Below are 9,559 nucleotides of genomic sequence, written 5' to 3'. Positions count from 1 at the left end.
CCAACAGTTAACATCAAAAGCAAGAGGAGAGCCACGCCAGCCAGGCAGTTATTGGGTTGTCGCCATGGGGACCATGAGGAGAGAGACTGATAGCACCGCCCAGTCCCTCAGACTCTCCAACCGAGGCAAACTTTCCCTAATACAAAGGCTGCCTTGCTTCATGAGAAGTCCAGTCCCGGTCACTTCAGAGAACTACCTCTGCCAATGAGTCTCCCTGGCGGCTCTAACTAAACCAGCATCTAGACTGCATCTCCCCACCACGCAGATAGACATGAAGAATGCTCCACATCAGCGCACCAAGCCTGACTCTATGTATAGCACAGCTAACTTAATTTTTTTTTTTGGGGGGGGGGGGTCCGGTCATGGGGCTTGAACTCTGGGCCTGGGCGCTGTCCCTTAGCTCTTCAGCTCAAGGCTAGCGCTCTACCACTTGAGCCACAGTGCCACTTCCGGCTTATTTTTCCTGCTTATGTGTTGCTGAGGAATCGAACCCAGGGCCTCAGGCATGCAAGGCAAGCGCTCTACCACTGAGCCACCTTCCCAGCCCCAGCTAACTTAATTTTATACCAGCGTTACTCGTAAGCTCTAATTTTTTTTTTTTTTTTTTGGGTCCGGTTGTGGGGCCTGAACTCTGGGCCTGGGCGCTGTCCCTCAGCTCTTCAGCTCAAGGCTAGCACTCTACCACTTGAGCCACAGCACCACTTCCGGCTTTTTTCTTTTTGCTTATGTGTTGCTGAGGAATCGAACCCAGGGCCTCAGGCATGCAAGGCAAGCGCTCTACCACTGAGCCACCTTCCCAGCCCTCGTAAGCTCTAATTTTAAGACACACTCATACCATTTGCTACATACTTAAACTTACAAACATTTAAAGACAATCCTTACTTTTCAAACCCTTTCTTATCCACAGGAAACCATTTCCCCCCCAGTTCCTTTCGCAAGGCTTTCTTTACTACCATCTTTCTTTACAATTCCTCGAGCTTCTTTGTGGCTACAGTTTAAAACTGCCCAATTTTTCCTGTGGCTTGTGGAACCATTATCTCAAACATCCTCAAGGCACCACTGGGGTGGAGAAGCTGGCCGGATTTTAAGGCTAAGAGCAGGGCTGGGTCTCATTCCTGTTACTACCTGCATTGATAACACAAACTCAGGAGGAAGCAGGTTATTATCATACTGGAGCCAAACTAGGCTGGACTATAGAGTGGATTTCCAGTCATAGCCCTGAAGTGCCTAAGGCAGGCCCGTGATATCCTAGCCCCTAAGACCCACTGTGGGAGTAGAGAGGGTTACTGGATAGCACCAAAAGAATGTCCCACAAGATCTTAGTTTTAGCAGGTTTCAACCGTGGAGCAGTGTCAGGTGATGGAATCAGGCAGGAGTTCAGTCTACTTTTACCATGGTGGGGGGTGATTGGGTGACAGTATAGATTTCCTCAGGTGACTGTCAGGCTTCATCGAACTTTACCCATTAGGGTGTGCAGCAGCAGCAGCAGCAGCAGCATCTCTCAGTGGCTCCAAGGGACTGTCACACCTTGTGCTGGGCTGCAAATTCCTACACAGACTGGTTAAGGATGCAATACATAGACTTGGCATGCTGTGGCCCTACTGGTTTTTAAGATCATCTGACAATGGCCCAGGACAATTTACCAAGACAGCAACTATTATCTATTTTGCCTCGTTTTTCCAAAAGTGACTGACTCTGGTCCCTTGATCTTAAAATGGGATGATGGCGAAGATTCATCCTCTGTAACTTCTTCAAACTGACTCAGGGGTGTTGATCCTACCTAGCCAGGAACCTATAACCTTAGCCTATTTTACGAAGAGGTTACCAGGGTTAGATGTTATTAAGAACAATATTTTAACTTTTGACAAATGCACAGACCTTTTCTCTGGCTACATCAGTGTAGCTTGTTTAGCACTCTGTTTTGCAAAAGCATCTTTCTGGATGGCTTAGGAATGTGATCTCTAGTGATCCTAACAATGCATAAGTTACCTGTGCAGGCCTTCCGACAAATATCAATAGAAACACACTCTCAGGTTTACAAACTTTTTTTCCTAAACAGATGAATTTCTTGTAGCTGGTGTCAACTCAGTTAGGGCTTTTGGCACATACAGGGGTTGGGATTTAAACTATCCCCCACATTTTATAACTTTAGCTTTTTAGTACTATCACAGAGGATGGCAAGTTCCTGTCCCTTACAAGGTAGATAGTCATGGACATTAGGCATGCTTACAAACTATCTTCCCATGATCTCCTGGCTCTGACTAATTTTTGAAGGGCCACACACAAATGACTCTAGGATCTGACATTTCTGCCATCCAAGCAGTGGCTTACTGGCGCTGGATGTTCCTCCATTGCTTTCGTCCCAGGAGTGTCTTGACAGTGGGATAAATGCCTCATTGGCATTTCTCTTAGCTGGTTGCTGGACTTGAATTTGGGCCTGAGTGCTGTCCCTCCTCAGCTCTCCAGCTCAAGGCCAGAGCTCTGTCACTTTGAGTCCCAAAGCAGCTCTGCTTGCTCTTTCCGTACTCTGCTGGCTGAGTAGAGGTGACAGTCTCACAGGGACCTTTGTCTGCCCGGGTTGGCTTTGAACCAGTTTGCAGATCAATGAGTCTTATAAAAGGCCACTTTAGCTGGGTGTGGTGGCTCACACCTGTAATCCTAGCTACTCAGGAGGCTGAGATCTGAGGATCACAGTTCAAAGCCAGCTGGGGCAGGAAAGTCTGTGAGACTCTTTTTTTTTTTTTTTTTTTTTTTTTTGGTCCAGTTGTGGGGCCTGAACTCTGGGCCTGGGCGCTGTCCCTCAGCTCTTCAGCTCAAGGCTAGCGCTTTACCACTTGAGCCACAGCGCCACTTCCAGCTTTTTTCATTTTTGCTTATGTGGTGCTGAGGAATTGAACCCAGGGCCTCATGCATGCAAGGCAAGCGCTCTACCACTGAGCCATCTTCCCAGCGCAAGTCTGTGAGACTCTTATCTCCAATAAACCACTAGAAAACTGGAAGTGGTGCTGTGGCTCAAGCGGTAGAGTGCTTGCCTTGAGCTAAAGAACACAGGGACAGCTCCCAGACCCAGAGTTCAAGCCCCACAACCGACCAAAAACAAAAAAAGGCCAGTTTACTCCAATTAAAAACAACAACATGGTCAACATAGAAGTAGCTTTTAAGCATGCTCTTACCTGGAACTTATTAAGAGCCAGAGTTACATCTGACAAACTTGTAAGAATCCTCTGTGCTTTGCTCTGGGCTTGCTGGAAACTGTTAAAAAAACTTATAAGAGCAAACTGGAATAGCAATTATTTTGGTAATTTTAATTTTTCCTTTGTGCACTTTGAGGCAAATATTAAGAACAATTTTTACTTTTAAATTTAATATCCAAAAATCCATTCCTAATACTTTAAGCCCCTTCTTAATCTATTTTAATATTTTATACTTTAGTTTTGAAAAGATCCCTTAAAATCTTGAGGCCAAGTGTCACTCATTGTCTCTTGGCTGCTTGTTTTTAAACAGATACACATTAAAACTTTTAAATTCAAATGACAATTTTTCCTTAATGCAAGAATTACAGCTCTTTTCTAGCTCTTCTCTTTTCTAGCTATTTTCTCTCTTTTCTAGCTCTCTCTTAGCTCTTTTCCCCAGTGCTCTCTCTCTCTCTCTCTCTCTCTCTCTCTCTCTCACTCTCTCTCTCTCTCTCTTTCCCAGCTCTCTCTTTCCGAGGCCTTTCCCAGATGAGTAGAAGGCCAACATGGCCTGGTGCCAGCCAGAACAATGAATAAAGCTACCCCTTACCTGAAAAAAAAAAAAAAAAAAAAAAGAATTACAATCACCATCACTGTACCAAGAAGCTAGACTTAACACCTTTATGACTTTTTGTTTTTTGTTTTTTTTTTTTGAGTCCGGTTGTGGGGCCTGAACTCTGGGCCTGGGCGCTGTCCCTCAGCTCTTCAGCTCAAGGCTAGCGCTCTACCACTTGAGCCACAGTACCACTTCCGGCTTTTTTCTTTTTGCTTATGTGGTGCTGAGGAATCAAACCCAGGGCCTCAGGCATGCAAGGCAAGCGCTCTACCACTGAGCCACCTTCCCAGCCCCCACCTTTATGACTTTTATTTGTTTGGTTTTTTTTTTGTGGGTTGTGGGGCCTGAACTCTGGGCCTGGGCGCTGTCCCCCAGCTCTTCAGCTATAGGCCAGCACTGAGACCAACCTGAGCCACAGCCCCACTTCCGTCTCTTTCTGATTATGTGGTGCTGAGGAATCGAACTCAGGGCCTCATGCATGAAAGGCAAGCACTCTACCACTGAGCCACCTTCCCAGCCCCCACCTTTATGACTTTTAAAAACATATCCTAATTGTAGAACATCATTGAAAGCAAGTCACAGTATACAAATAAACTTTTTACCCTCTTTATCAGGATTTTTTAATTTTAATGTTAACACATCCAAGGGGCAGTTTTAGCAATACTAATCAGATCATCACATCATTCATTTTAACCATCGTGTTTCCAGTATCTGTCTGCAGGGAAAAGGGACAGAACAAAGATGGGCCCTTCGGCCCCTCCTTTGGAATGGGCACGCACCCAATTCGACTCTTTAGGGTTAGATGAACTGCGTTTGTGCCAGCTTGCCCTCTGTCACCATGTGTGGACTCCGCCCAGGGCCTGTCCCACCATGTATGACCAGCTGAACTGCACTTCTGCCTGCTTACCCCTCACCCCTAAAGACAGGTCTTCTGTTGGTTTCTAAGTTTTTCCCCTTTCTTTCTTTTCTTTTTTTTGGGGGGGGGGTCGGGTTGTGGGGCCTGAACTCTGGCCCTGGGTGCTGTCCCTCAGCTCTTCAGCTCAAGGCTAGCGCTCTACCACTTGAGCCACAGCGCCACTTCCAGCTTTTTTCTTATGTGTTGCTGAGGAATCGAACCCAGGGCCTCATGAATGCAAGGCAAGCGCTCTACCACTGAGCCACCTTCCCAGCCCATTTTTCCCCCTTCTTTTCTCTTGGTTCTACACCATTTTAAACAGACAGAATAGGTAAGTCTTTGTCAATGTTAAACTAACCTTTACATTTAAATTTCTTTTATCCCCAAATTTTAGCTAAGGGAACTAAATTCCAAACAGCCAATGCCTTTTGTTAAGCCAGATAACTTGATTACAGTGTAAACAGCCTTATGCATTTTAAAATATTAGATTTTAAAATACCAGGTTTTCTTTTTTTTATTTTTTATTGTGAAAATACTGTACAGAGGGGTTACAATTACATGGGCAAGATGTATACCAGGCTTTCTAATTTTCAAGTTAAAGAATCTTTTAAAAGCTTTGTAAAACAATGTGACGATTCTTTAAAATTTTTGGTGATGTCCAAACCTCATAACCCTTTGAATTTTAAACTTAAAACTCATCCAATTGTTACAGCATGCTGACAATTCTATCTTGAACATGTTCACATTCATACAACACACACAGATCTTAAAGTGCGCAAAAATTAAAATCAGTTGTACCTACATTTTCTAAAATCTTCACATGAGAAATATTTAAGACAAGATTTTCCTTTCTTTAACAAAGCACCTTTGTTGAGCTCCATTTTCCCAGCGCTTGCTTGTTTAGCAAGGCATTTCACCAATTGATCTTTTGAATACCTTTAGTTGGAGGAAGGCTGGGGGGGGGGCGTCACCTGAAACTAAACAGGAGCAGCTGAATGACTCTGAACCAGGCCCACAGCAGTCCTCTCAGGCAGCCTCCATGGGGAGAAAATTCGGCCTGAGGCTTGAAGGGGACCAAACTAGTCCAGCATCCTTCCACGCCTCACAGGGAGGGGGCATAGTAGGTCTGACCAAGCCCAGCTAGAGCTTTTATTCCCCCAGAGATGTTCAAGTAAATAACAAAAACAAAAACACAAACACAAAAACCAAGGATCCACATTTAAAACTGGTACCAATTCTAAAACAGGACAAGACAAGAACCGAAGGCTGAGTTGGGACTAATGGCCCCCCCCCCCTCATCCTACCAGAACTCTGTGCTGCTCCCCTCAGCAAGCTGAATCCAGAGTCTGCTGAGTGAGCCTGCCACTCTCACCCAGAACTTCCCTTCCTCAGAAAACATAGAACAGAGAACACACCAAAGTAAACAAGACAGACAAGTGGCCACAAAGACAAGATCAGGTCTCAGTGAATGGGGCAACATCTCACCACCATTCACAAGTGGGACTCAGATCCACTGACCAGGGGACTCGAACCCCCTCTACTCACCTCCAGAGGATTTTTCTTTTAGATTCCTGCAAACGTTGACCCAGGGGCCTTCCAAGGCGGAAGAGAATCGTGGGGCAAGGGAAAGAAGTCCCCTCAGACTGGCAGGTTCTCCCCAGGCTCAGACCCCCTGGGCCAAGGCCTGAGGTCTCGCTGGGCCTCTTGCAGGGGGTCAGTGACAGTTTCATAATTGATAAAGAAGCAAGTTACAAAAGCGGAACCAGCAGGGTTTTGTCTGTTTGAAATCTTTAAAAATGAAGTAGGACCAGGCCTAGGGGTGGCCCAGGAGTGGACTCACTTTGCCCCATATTTTTCCTGTAAAGTAAATCCAGTTACAAACATGGCAAGCAAAAGCAAATGCACAGTGAGACACCAACAGACGCGATTATACACAGAACGAGGAGGGATCCCCAAACCTCTCAACCTACTTTCTCCACAAGCCAGCCCCCGTCCAACTAGGACCGCTAGGACTGGTGGAACTGAGGGATCCAGGGTTCCCTGGACCTCCTCAGCCGAAGGGGACTCTGCTGCGTTCAGCCTCACCCTACTTTTGGCCGCCCTCTGGCGCCTTCTCTACCTAGGTCAACTGCGCTTACCTCCAGGCTTTTCTGGTAACTTCTCTCCAACAGCTGAGAGCCCGCACACTGTCCTCCCGGCCAGGGACTTCAATCCCCCTCCGGTAGGAGCAGCTAAGAGCTCTATCCCGGACAAGCCCCCATTAAATGTAGTAGGAAGACCCCTATTCAGGCAGGCAAGCCCACCTAGTCGTCCGGAGTGACAGAGCCCACCGCAACAGAGTTGTTCACAAAGAAGCAACTTTATTGAGAAGATTCCTACATGGACCAGCCAAGGCCACAGCACAGGCTCTGGAGCTGATACTGTGACCCCAAGTTGCCCACGTACTTAGGTTTTTAAAGGCAAAATCCATGAGGTTGAGCCTGGCCATATGCAGGTGACCAATGGGATTGTCACACACACAAAAGATTGCACAGTCACACCAGATCACACACAGGTGGCCAATAGGTGTTTACCTTTAGCTTGTGCAAAAGGGAGGGGGAGCCAGACTACAACCTATCTGTTTTAGGAGTCAGTCAACAATCAAGGGTGGGGTAGGTTGTTCAGAGGAGGGGGACTAGATGTATTTTTTTCATTCCGGGAACTAGGCCCATCAAGTCTAAAATCCCTAAAACAAAGGCAAAGCTCAAAATGGAATCACGCCAGCTGGGGCCCCTTCTCAGGGTGCACTTCAAAGAGAAAGTAGTAAAAGATGAAAGGCAAGCAGTGCACAGACAGAACACATAAAACACCGGACTCAGTGAGAAAAGTAAGGTCCTCCCACCTCAGCCTTTTGAATATAGGATTACAGGAATGAGTTACCAGTGCCAGCCTGTAAACGCCATTTTTCACAAATGAAGTCTATTTAAATTCATTTTTTGGCAGGTAATTAGACATAAGTCTCACGGACTTTCCTGCCCAGGGTGTCCTCAAACCACTATCCTCCAGATCTCAGCCTCCTGAATAGTTAAGATTGCATGCATGAGCCACTGGTGCCCAGCTTTAATTTATTTACTGCACCAGTCCTGAGAATTGAACTCAAGGCCTAGGTGATATCTTCAAGCTTTTTTTGCTCAAGGCTACCACTTGAGCCACTGGGCCACTTCCAGTTTTCTGGTGGTTTATTGGAGACGAGTCTCACAGTCTTTCCTGCCTGGGCTGGCTTTGAACCTCGATCCTCAGATCTCAGCTTACTGAGTAGCTAGGATTACAGGCCTGAGCCACTGGCACCTGGCCATTTTTTTTTCTTTCTTTCTTTTTTTTTTTTTTTGCCAGTCCTGGGGCTTGAACTCAGGGCCTGGGCGCTGTCCCTGAGCATCTTTTGCTGAGGGCCAGCACTCTACCATTTGAGCCACAGCACCACTTCCAGCATTTTCTGTGTATGTGATATTGAGGAATCGAAAGCATTCTACCAGGAAGTGGCGCTGTAGCTCAAGTGGTAGAGTGCTTGCCTTGAGCTGAAGAGCTGAGGGACAACGCCCAGGCCCAGAGTTCAAGCCCCACGACCGACAAAAAAAAAAAAAAAAGAAAAAAAGAAAGCATTCTACCACTGAGCCACCTTCCCAGCCCTACTTCTTTTCCTTTCTTTTTGAAATCTCTTTCATCTCAGCCTCTCAGCTGTGCATGTCGAATCTTCCACAAGGGGGCGGGCTCCCATCTTTGCCTGAGAGGATGCTGGTCAGGTCCATTTTACTTTTTTTTTTTTTTTTTGTCAGTCGTGGGGCCTGAACTCTGGGCCTGGGCGCTGTCCCCCAGCTCTTCAGCTCAAGGATAGCACTCTACCACTTGAGCCACAGTGTCACTTCCGGCTTTTATCTGCTTATGAGATGCTGAGGAATGGAACCCAGGGCCTCATGCATGCAAGGCAAGCACTCTACCCTGAGCCACCTTCCCAGCCCAGTTTTAGTTTCGCAGCTGGACTCTGTGCCGCGTGTGGTCCACTTGCAGGGCAGACTTACAATTCCACGCCTTCCAGGAATGACTTAACCACCCGTAGCTTGATGGACCGGGGTTCACTCCACTTTCTCAAAAGGCAAGCAGGCTCCCAGCTGCGGGCAGAACCAGTACAGGACCCTGCGCACCTGTGGAAGTGCGCCATTTTTCTTAATTCCTTAATGGGACACTCAACTCCAACTACCAACTACAAGGACCTTCGTCCGAGGCCCATTCTTGGCTTTGAACGGGCAGACCATGCCTTGCCAGGTGTTAGGAGTGTGCAAACAGGTGTGGATTGGCTTCCTAGGCCTTTAGCTCTGCTGTCTCAACTGCAAGTCCAGGAAATGGTCAGGTGCCCACAGGATAAAGTGCGTTGTGCAACTGTGTGTGTGTGTGTGTGTGCGCGCGCGCGCTCTCGCGGTCTGGATGCTGTCTCTGAGCTCTTTCGCTCCATGCTGGCGCTCTACCACTTGGGCCACAGCCCCACTTCTGGCCTTTGGGTGATTCATTGGAGACAAATCTCGTGCACTTTCCTGCCGGGCTGGCTTCGAACCGCCATCTTCAGATCTCAACCTCCCAGGTAGCTGGGATCACAGTCATGGTCACCGGCCTTCGGCCCGCAGCAGCTCGGGTGGAGCTCTGGGTCCTCGCGGGTCCTGCCAGGCCGGGCCGCACAGAACCCGCCAAGCCGGTCCCGTGCCCTGGTTCCCGCAACCCCGCGGGATGGCCGAAGCGGAGACCGCAGCTCGTGCAGGCTTGCTCCGGCTCCTCGGGAGAGCAGTTGGCGGCCACCGATTTGCCCGTTCGTGAGGATCCGGAGCTTTCCCGTCCGGGCAGCGACCT

Source organism: Dipodomys merriami, unplaced genomic scaffold (genome assembly GCF_024711535.1).
Source record: "Dipodomys merriami isolate MVZ:Mamm:240054 unplaced genomic scaffold, mDipMer1.0.p SCAF_11, whole genome shotgun sequence".
NCBI classification, from domain to species: Eukaryota; Metazoa; Chordata; class Mammalia; order Rodentia; family Heteromyidae; genus Dipodomys; species Dipodomys merriami.
The sequence above is the reverse complement of the archived record's forward strand: the minus strand, read 5'-3'. Positions refer to the sequence as shown.